The sequence below is a fragment of the Leopardus geoffroyi genome, chromosome C1 (genome assembly GCF_018350155.1).
Source record: "Leopardus geoffroyi isolate Oge1 chromosome C1, O.geoffroyi_Oge1_pat1.0, whole genome shotgun sequence".
Lineage (NCBI taxonomy): Eukaryota > Metazoa > Chordata > Mammalia > Carnivora > Felidae > Leopardus > Leopardus geoffroyi.
In genome coordinates, this window is record NC_059328.1 from 204,088,278 (window position 1) to 204,097,577 (window position 9,300).

A 9,300-nucleotide genomic window follows, 5' to 3' on the forward strand; every position below is an offset into this window, starting at 1 on the left:
CTGTTGATGAACAATTTCTGATGTAGAGTCTTCCCATTTTTGAGTTTTAACCTACTACTGTACTTCCTAGCCTAAGTAGAAATTGATTTCGGGAAGTCCAAAGATACAATTCTGTTGAACGGTTTTCATTTTACAATGATAGCTTAGTAGTAAATGAGGACATTAGAATAAACATCATGAGGTCCTGGCTGTGAGCATCAATAGTGTTTTTTTAATAGCTATTAGAGTTATCGAGTTTTCCATTTTATAATACCATTTGTGATTATGCTGGAGTGAGCAGAAAAGAGAAGGCTATGGTACTATGGATTTTTTTTTTCTTGATGCATTAAGGAGGCATATTGGAATCAGAATCCCAAGATTTTGGTTTCAGACCAAGCCCTACCACCTCTGTACTCAGTGTGCCACTTTTCTGTGTATCTCAGTCATATTGTCTGTGAAATAGGGAAAATAAGACCGGCTTTACCCATATTTTGGGTTGTTGAATGGACTGAAAGAGATAATGCACGGAAAGCCACTTTGTAAAAGGTGAAGCATGATCCGTCTTAAGATACTACTGTTCAGAGATTATTCCTATAAACTGCTGTACAATTACCTAGGAAGACAAAACATTGGTCAAATTCCTTCTGAATGGTACTTTGTAAATAACCCCTGTAACCCACTAATTGATTTTAGGACCTGGTTAAAGCAGTCCCAATTCACTCTACTTTAACATTGTTGGTGATGGTCACATCATGGGCAAATCTAGGCTCTTCTGTGGCCTGGTTTGCTTTTCCTAAGAAGAATCAGGGGCACCTGGGTGGTGCAGTTGGTTAAACGTCCAACTCTTGATTTCGGCTCAGGTCACGATCTCATGGTTCATGAGTTCAAGCCCTGCATCAGACTCTGCAAGTGTGGAGCCTTCTTGGGATTCCACCCCCCACCCCCCACCTCAAATAAATAAATAAACTTAAAAAAGAAAAGAAAAGAATCAATTGCCCTTTGGTACCTGGGCATGGAGGACTGGATACTACAGATCTGTGGTTCTTAAACCTGGATTTCCATCAGACTCACAGGGAATTTTTAGAAGGTGCTTCTTCAAGATTCTCACTCCAGACCTAGTTCATAAGAATCCTCAGCAGCTGGGGCTCCCAAATCTGTGTTCCTAACCAGCTCCCTAGTGTTTCAGATGCACAGCTGGATTTATAGCTACACTTGGTATAGGAACCAGAAGGTGAGGGTTCCGTTTTTTGCTCTGTCAGGTACTAGTTGATTCTCTCTTGGCCTTACTTTTGACCTTAGTAAAATTTCTGTGAGTTTATTTTTTTTTTTTTATAAAATTTTTTTTAAACGTTTGAAAGCGAGAGAGAGAGAGAGAGAGAGAGAGAGAGAGAACACAAGCACAAGCGGGGGAGGGGCAGAGAGAGAGAGGGAGACACAGAATCAGAAGCAGCTCAGAATCTGATGTGGAGCTTGAACCCACAAGCCTTGAGATCATTACCTGAGCCACCCAGGTACCCCAAAAAGGCTGTGTTTTTAGGTTGTGATCAAAATCCAGGAGAAGAGGATTCTTCAGATACTTCAGATACTTCAATGAAGCATTTGAAGCCAATCTGAAGATTTAAACTCTCCTGAGAACCTCTCGTTGCTTTTGTTTAATAGTTGGGATCCTGGAAGCTTCTTTCCCTGAAACGAGTCCCACAGCTAAAGAAGTTTGGGACCCACTAAGAATCTACGACCCCTACATTACCTTCCAGCTCTGACAATCTGTGGTTATATAGCTACAGTCCAAATGCTCTCAGAGAAGGTGCTATAAAACTTTCTTTTGTCTCATGTTCTGGTTATTCAAAGTCAGCACAAATCTTCACAGCATTGAGAGACCAGCTTTGAGGCTAATTTGGGTCTTCAAAGAACACTCCTCTGCCTCCTTGAAAAAGTTGTGTTAAAGCAATTAAATGTTATTTGAAGGAAAGAAAAAGCACAAGCTGACTACTGAATAACAGGACTAGTGTTAACAAAACAATCCTTACCCTGGGATCAAAGCCAGAGAGAGGCAGACAGATAGTGTGCAGGGGATAAGGGGAGAGAGGAAGAACGGGAGGTGTTAGAATGGCCTCGGTTCAATTAGGGATGCGAATGAGCAATCTGGGGATGGTCTTCTGAATTCAGAACAATAGCTGGCGACGGAAACGCGAATGGCCCCAGGAGGACTCACAATGCAAGAAACGCTGGATTCGGCATCTCTGTTCAGACAAGGGGCCAAATAAAGGAACAAAACAAACAAGCGGACATAATTGTTTGCCATTCAAGGGAGCCACAGACCGCTCGGCATATGGTGTGTGGAGATTCCGGAATGCACAGGCGATCTCATTTGGAATGACTATTCTTGTTCCAGAAGCCTGGGAGCCAGATGAGCAGGAGGCTGACTGAAAGATGAGGTGGACTGCACCCTCCATTTCTGATGCCGAAACAGGCTTTCTCAGCTTCAGCGCCCAAGGGATTCACCAGACTTGGCTCCAGTAGACATTCATTGTCTCCCAAACTCAAATCTCTCCCGCGAAGGACAAAGAGGTGCCACGACTGAAGAGATTTTGGAAATACGCGGTAGACTGAAGAGTATCTCCAAAAGGGAGAGGCAAAAAGTCCTTTGAGTAACACTGGGAATAAGGGCCCCGAGTCCCCATGTACCAATGGACGCGTGGGACGTCTGGTGCTTTTGTTGCTCTGTTTGTGGAGCGTTTAGACAATGGGGAAGACTGAGCTGTGGCCTGAGAAGGCCTGTGACAGGTAACTACCTCTTAGTCTGGGGGCTTCCTGGCTTAGAAGCAAAAATTCACGGAGCATCATGCTCGCTGGGGGCAGGGAGGGGAAGGTGGACATGGCTGTTAACAAATCTAACTCTCCCAAGCCTGTGTGTACTCAGGGAGTTAGTTCATTGCTTCTGAGCCATGTTACAAGGGGCAGAAGGAGAAATTCTTAGGCCAAATACATCTGGGAAACAGTTGAGGTAAAACAGGATTTTTTTTTTTATTGCAGGACTTTTCATAACCTTTGGTATTCTAGGAAAGGGATATTGTATGCAACTTTTTCCAAGTGATTTGCTCATGGAAACATTTATTTGCATGGCATCTCTTGGGACTAATGTTCAACAGAACACACGTTGCAAAGGAAGGAAACTGGGTCAAGGAATCTTAGGGACCCTAGTGTCTGTTTCCTCATCTCAGAAATCAGGGTATAGATCCGCAGAGAGAAAATGATTTCGTCAGGATCACACAGATGGTTTTTGGCTCACACTGGAAGAGAAACTAGGGTACCATGTAGAAAGTAACAGGTCTTAGGAATCTGGGTATACTCTTTCTACTACGTCACATTGTACTTGTCACTGCCCCTTTGTACAGGGGTTTGATGCTATTCAATAGTAAAGCTGAGATCAGGAAGGACTGATAATCGGGGGTCAGATTTTGGAACGGTTTGAAGGCCAGATATTTTTGAATTTTATCCAGGTGTGTTATACTTCATCTTGGCACTTATTACACCGTATCATCATTGGTGCCACTGGCAGATTATGTTATTTTGCTCACATCTTGCTTCTTTCCCCATCTCTGCTACAGTGGGTGGAGTCTACTTCCTTGTCTCATTGATGTTGGGCTTGGACATGTGTTATGGGCTGAATTGTGTCCTCCCCCCCCCCACCCCAAATTCATATATTGAAGCCCTGACCCCCAGTACTTTAGAATGTGACTGTATTTGGAGATAAGCTCTTTAAAGATGTGATTAAGTTAAAATGACGTTAGTAGGATGGGCACTAATCCAGTATGGTGGGTGTTCTTATGAGAGAAGGAGATTAAGGCCCAGACAGGCACAGAAGGAAGACCGAGTGAAGACACAGGGAGAAGTGACCATCTACAAGCCAAGGAGGGAAGCCACAGAAGGAACCAACTCGGCCACACCTTGATCTTGGACCTCCAGCCTCTAGAACTGTGAGACAGTAGATTTCTGTTGTTTAAGCCACCCAGTTGGAGGGACTGTGTCACAGCAGCCGTGGTAAACTAAGAGAATGTCTGAGAGAGTGTTCATGATGGGTAGGTGGCTATCATCCAAGGAATCATCAGGAACCCAGGCCTTTCCCATCTTGTGGCTCAGCAATCTTCACCACATGGCTTCCAGAGTCAGTGTGCTTGTCTACAAGAAGCTGGCAGTGGGAGAACTGTCTTATGGGCGATTTCTGGAAGTGGTGGTACATACCGCTTCCACTCACATTCCACGGTCAGAACTCCATTCATGGGCACACCTGCTGCGAAGGATGCTGGGAACTGTAGTCTGGCTGTGCACCAGGAAGAAGAGGAAGTGGATCTGGGGATTAGCCAGCCAGTCCCGGCCATATCTCTTAACTACCCCGTGGAATAGGTTGTGTGAGAAAATGGCAATAACTTCTCTTAGATCATAGGGCTGGCTACAAAAGGGCATATACTTTATAAAAGAAACTTGTGCTCATTAAAAAAACTGTGTAGAAGTGTGAATATAAAAAGTAACAGGCCCGTTTATTCTTCCCCTCCCAAAGCCAGGTCCTGGAGGAGACCAGAGCCAGCCCCATGGCCTCGTGGGCAGGAATATCCCATGTGCTAAGGTGGTTTGTGGGAGGTGGGGCTTCCCACCCGTGCTCCGATAAACGATTGCCCAGGGAGTGTGTTCCTCCCCTAACACAAAAGTCACTTTCCTGGCCCTGGCGGTGCCCTGATTGGGAAATCACCCTGATTTCTACACGCAGAGAAACGAATAATGCTTTCCTTTCTGACTGGCATTTATTTGGTGGCAACTGACTGAGATTCAGACGAGGTCAGGAAGTCAGAAAAGTATCAGATCATTTTGGCTGAAATGAGTTGAACATCAGCTGGCGGGACAACCCAGACACACACTCAGCGATCATTACCAATTTTTAAAAAGCTTATTTATTTATTTTGGGAGTGGGGGGAGGGGCAGAGAGAGAGGGAGAGAGAGAATCCCAAGCCCCGACACAGGGCTCGAACTCACGAGCCACGAGATCATGACCTGAGGCGAAACCAAGAGTCGGACGCTCAACCGTCTGAGCCACCAGGAGCCCCAATTATTATGATTTCTAATGTTGGTGGTCTTGGCACAATAAAACACAACCGTGAACGTAGCTCCAACTTTGATAGAACAGAGTTGTTGGGACTCCCTTGCTTTTCTCTTTCTGTTAGAACATGTTGATTCTAACTAAACCTTGTTTAAGCTTGGGGCAATTTAAGACAAATTTTCTCATTTTAGACAAAGAGGTGAGTTGAGATGGATTACCATCAAGTCATTTCTTCCAGGAGCGTTTGTTCTAAGCACAGGAATAGCCTTCCAGTTTTGCCCTCCCCGACATTTGCAACACTCACCTTTGTTTCTTGCTGTTTGATTCTCTTGGGTGTCTCTTCTCTCCCAGGAACCCTTGCCTCACTCAGGTGCTGTTGCGTTGTTAGAAAATAGGTTTTAATTGTCTTAAGGTGAAACGTTTCCCTCATTTACGTTTCATTCAACAAACATTTATCAAATGCCTTGTGGTACCAGGTCCCCAGAGTACTAAAATGAATGAGACAGTCCCTGCCCTCCAAAACCTGTTGTCTACAGGGGTTGGCCCCATTGTTGCAGAAAAGTGTATGATGTCTTGTGGGAAGCTGGGTTATCTTATTCTGTGTTCCAGGCGCAGTTTAATGCATTGAATGAAAAGACTGAACATAATCTTGATATTCTTAAAACATTAAAAGGTGTCATTCTGGGCATACACACAAATGTAAATAATTTCCCTTATTATTGAAAAAGGTAGTTGAACGGGAAGTAAGGACAGTATTGCTGGAAAATAGTACATTACTCAAAAATGATGTGGAATGAATCACTGGCTTTATTAGAAAGTAGTTCTCTATTAAATAAATTATTGAACCCATTTGGGAGGGGCCTAATAAGAAATAGTCTATATTCTGTCTTTTCCTTCTGTCTGTCCTTCCTTTCCTCCTTCCTTCCTTCCCTCCCTCTGCTATCCCTCTCTCTCCCTCCCTTGATCTTTTTTCATTTTTAACATTTATTGAAAACCTGCCACATTCATAGTGTTCTATAGCTAAGATTTTCCAGTATAGACCATATTTTAATAATTTTATTCTTTTCCAATAAGATGTTTTATTAAATATTTAACTAACTGTGATTTGGTTTCAATATCCTTGTTAAACTTTTCACATGACAGAACTCACAAAATGGAAAAAAATCCTTGCTAGGCCTTGGGCTTTTCTATCTGGCTTGGGAAGTATGCCCCTGGGTATGGTTAAGGTTCTGGAATAAGCTGGAATGGGACAGTGTAGGGACACACAGGTGAATAGGGCTCAGCCCCTGTTATGATCTAACAGGAGAGATAAGGTGAAATCTGAGTCTCTGTCACAAAGGCACAATTTACTGAGTGCATACCACATCCCTCATTGGCTTTCCCCAGCCAATCTTTTAGGAAGTGTGTAGAAAGTGAGAAATTACTTCCACTTGATTTTATCCCTATACATTTAGGTTTGAGACAACCCTTATAGACAATATGTTTCCTAAGAATTGGCTTTTTGTTGATTTGATAAAATCCAAGATACTGAACTCATTGGGAGAATTTGACTTCTCTGTTATAAGTTGTGGGGGCCAAGAAACTATGGCCATCTGTTTTTGTAAGGCCTGGGGCTAAGAATGGATTTTACATTTTTAAATGGTTGACAAAAAATCAAAAGAAGACTATTTCATGACATGAGAAAATGATATGAAATTCAAGTTTCCATGTCCATAAATAAAATTTTATTGGAACACAGCCATGCTTATTAATTTACATATTGTCCATGGCTGCTTTTGCTACAATGGCAGAGTTGACTATTCATGATAGAGGCCATATGGCCCAGATGTAAAGCTGGAAATATTTATTATCTGGTCCTTTAAGAAGGCTTGCTAACCCCCTGATATATTGTTTTATTTGCTAGTGGAGAAAAGTTAAAAAAGGCATTTAACACCTGGACCCAGAATCTCTTCTAGAGAAGGAATGGTCTTTGTTTAGAAAAATCCTCAGATGGACCATTTGGATGTGAAAGGCTGGGAGTAGCACCCAGCTGCTTTGTATAAAAATGGAGGACAGATGCCTCTGTCCCTAACCTTCCTCATCCAGTTTAGAAAGAAGGCTCTTATAGTAAAACGTACTCAGGTTTGAGTCCCACCTCTGTGTGCCTTCTGGACAGTCATTTAACCATTCTGAGCTTCAGGTTCTTTATTTGTAATATGAGAACAATAGTCAAATTTACCTCTCAGATTTGTCTGATGATAAAGTGAATTAATGTATATAAAGCACTTAACATAGGGCCTGGCACATAGTATTTTCTTAGCCTGTGCCTTGCCATTCTTGTTGTTCTTCTTCTCCTCTTCTTCTTCTTCTTCTTCTTCTTCTTCTTCGAGAGAGAGAGAGAGAGAGACAGAGACAGAGAGAGACAGAGAGAGAGAGAGAGACAGAAGGAGAGAGAAAATCTCAAGCAGGATCCATGCTTAGCATGGAGCCCAATGTGGGGCTTGATCCCACGACCCTGGAATCATGGGCTGAGCTGAAATCAAGAGTTTAACCTACTGAGCCACCTGGGTGCCCCGAGCCTGGCACATAATAAGCTTGCTATCTCTTCTAGCTATGATGTATGATTATCATGATTATATTTATAGGATACAGGAAAATTAAATGAAATAATATACACAAAGTGCCTAGAATACTGGCTAGCAAAATCCCTTTTACATTCCAATGGAAGGTACCCTGATGTTCAATCCTTCTTGGAGCCAGGTCTCTGATGCAGTCTGATCCTCAGATGTTTGGATGTGTATCTGAAGCCAGAGCTGGTATCAGGGACACCTGGAGGGTCTGGGTAGTGTGACCCTTGGATATGAAGGGTGGGTGTGATTAATAATGAGTTTTAGCATAAGCAGTGTCCTTGTATAGAGCTGACATTGTCTTCTCAGAGGTTGAACAGGAAGAAACTGGTTAGTGGTGCAATGGGAGGTACAGTATCCAGAAAGAATCTACAGATAGTGATGGCTGTTTGCTTGATTTTCCAAGAAAATAAGGAATGCCCAGGAAATAGGAATGTTTAACTTCACGCAATAGAGGCCGGGGGACACTAAGGAGTGTTTTTTGATGATGATGAGTTGTTTAGACCTTGTATCCTCAGCAAGGGGTTTCCATCAACTATAAACTTAGAATAAATGCTGTCGGCTGGTCTAGAAGCTGCTTTTAAAACCTGTTAGATGAGCGTACACCATTCTGTGTGTGAGTACTTGTTTAGAGCTTAGATTCTAGAGGCAGAAAGATGAGCCAAATTCAGATCTTGCGTTGGCCATTCATTAACAGTGACCTCGCACAAGTGACTTCACTCATCTGTGCCTCATTGGCTCACTTGTAAATCAGAAATAATAATAACACCTACTTTTGGTAGCCAGCTGGCCCCCAGGGACCCCCACCTACTGGTATTCACTCCCTTAGTATCTCCTCCTACATCGAACCAAGGTTGTCCACGTGACCCAGAGAACACACTAGAAGTGACGTGTATCACTTTGATTCTCAGATTACTTGATCCAGGTGAAGCCAGATGCCATGAAGCGAGGACACTCAGGCAGTAGGTAGAGAGGCCCACGTGGGTTGGAACTTAGTCCTGCCAGCAGCCACATGAATGAACTTCGAAATGGGTCCTCTGCCCCCAGAAGATAGCATCTCTGGCCAAATTTCCATCCACGTGAGAGATCCTGAGCCGGAACCACCCAGCCAAGCTTCTCCCCCCAATCCTGACTCACAGAAATGGAGATAATAAATGCTTGTTGTTTTAAGTTGCTGCATTTGGGGTACTTTGTTACATAACTGATACAGCACCTCATAGAGCTGTTAATATTTATAATGCTCTAGAACAGTACCTGCCACACAGTAATCAACATGTAAGTGCTTGTCAAACATATAAATTCACGGATAAATACATACCTAACTGAGGGATTAGGGTGAAGGAAGCGCCCTTTTGGTTGGTCAAGACTCAAATAGTCAAGTCTTGGCTGTTTCAAAATCAAAGCCTTCTGCTTTCTTCAGGGCAATCTTGCCTGTTTTCATAACAATCTGCGATAAGGAGGAGATCCTGATTTATATTTCCCACAGAAGAGAAGAGAGATTGAAATGGTAAGTGCCAAAGAAATTAAAAGTCATTTCGGTTTTTCAATTCATTACTTCTGGAAAAAAACTCAAGCCCAGCTTCATTACTAGTGCTCTGTTTTAGTGCTGATGATAATTGCAAA

The 9,300-nt window shown here is 43.0% G+C and overlaps 1 long non-coding RNA gene across 1 annotated transcript; it reads left to right on the forward strand.

The window, feature by feature from the left end:
• Positions 1–1,783: 1,783 nt before the first annotated feature.
• Positions 1,784–8,847, forward strand: LOC123596935. Its single transcript, XR_006711888.1, has 2 exons — positions 1,784–2,547; positions 8,589–8,847. It is a non-coding gene; the product is annotated as an uncharacterized LOC123596935 (long non-coding RNA).
• Positions 8,848–9,300: the final 453 nt, after the last annotated feature.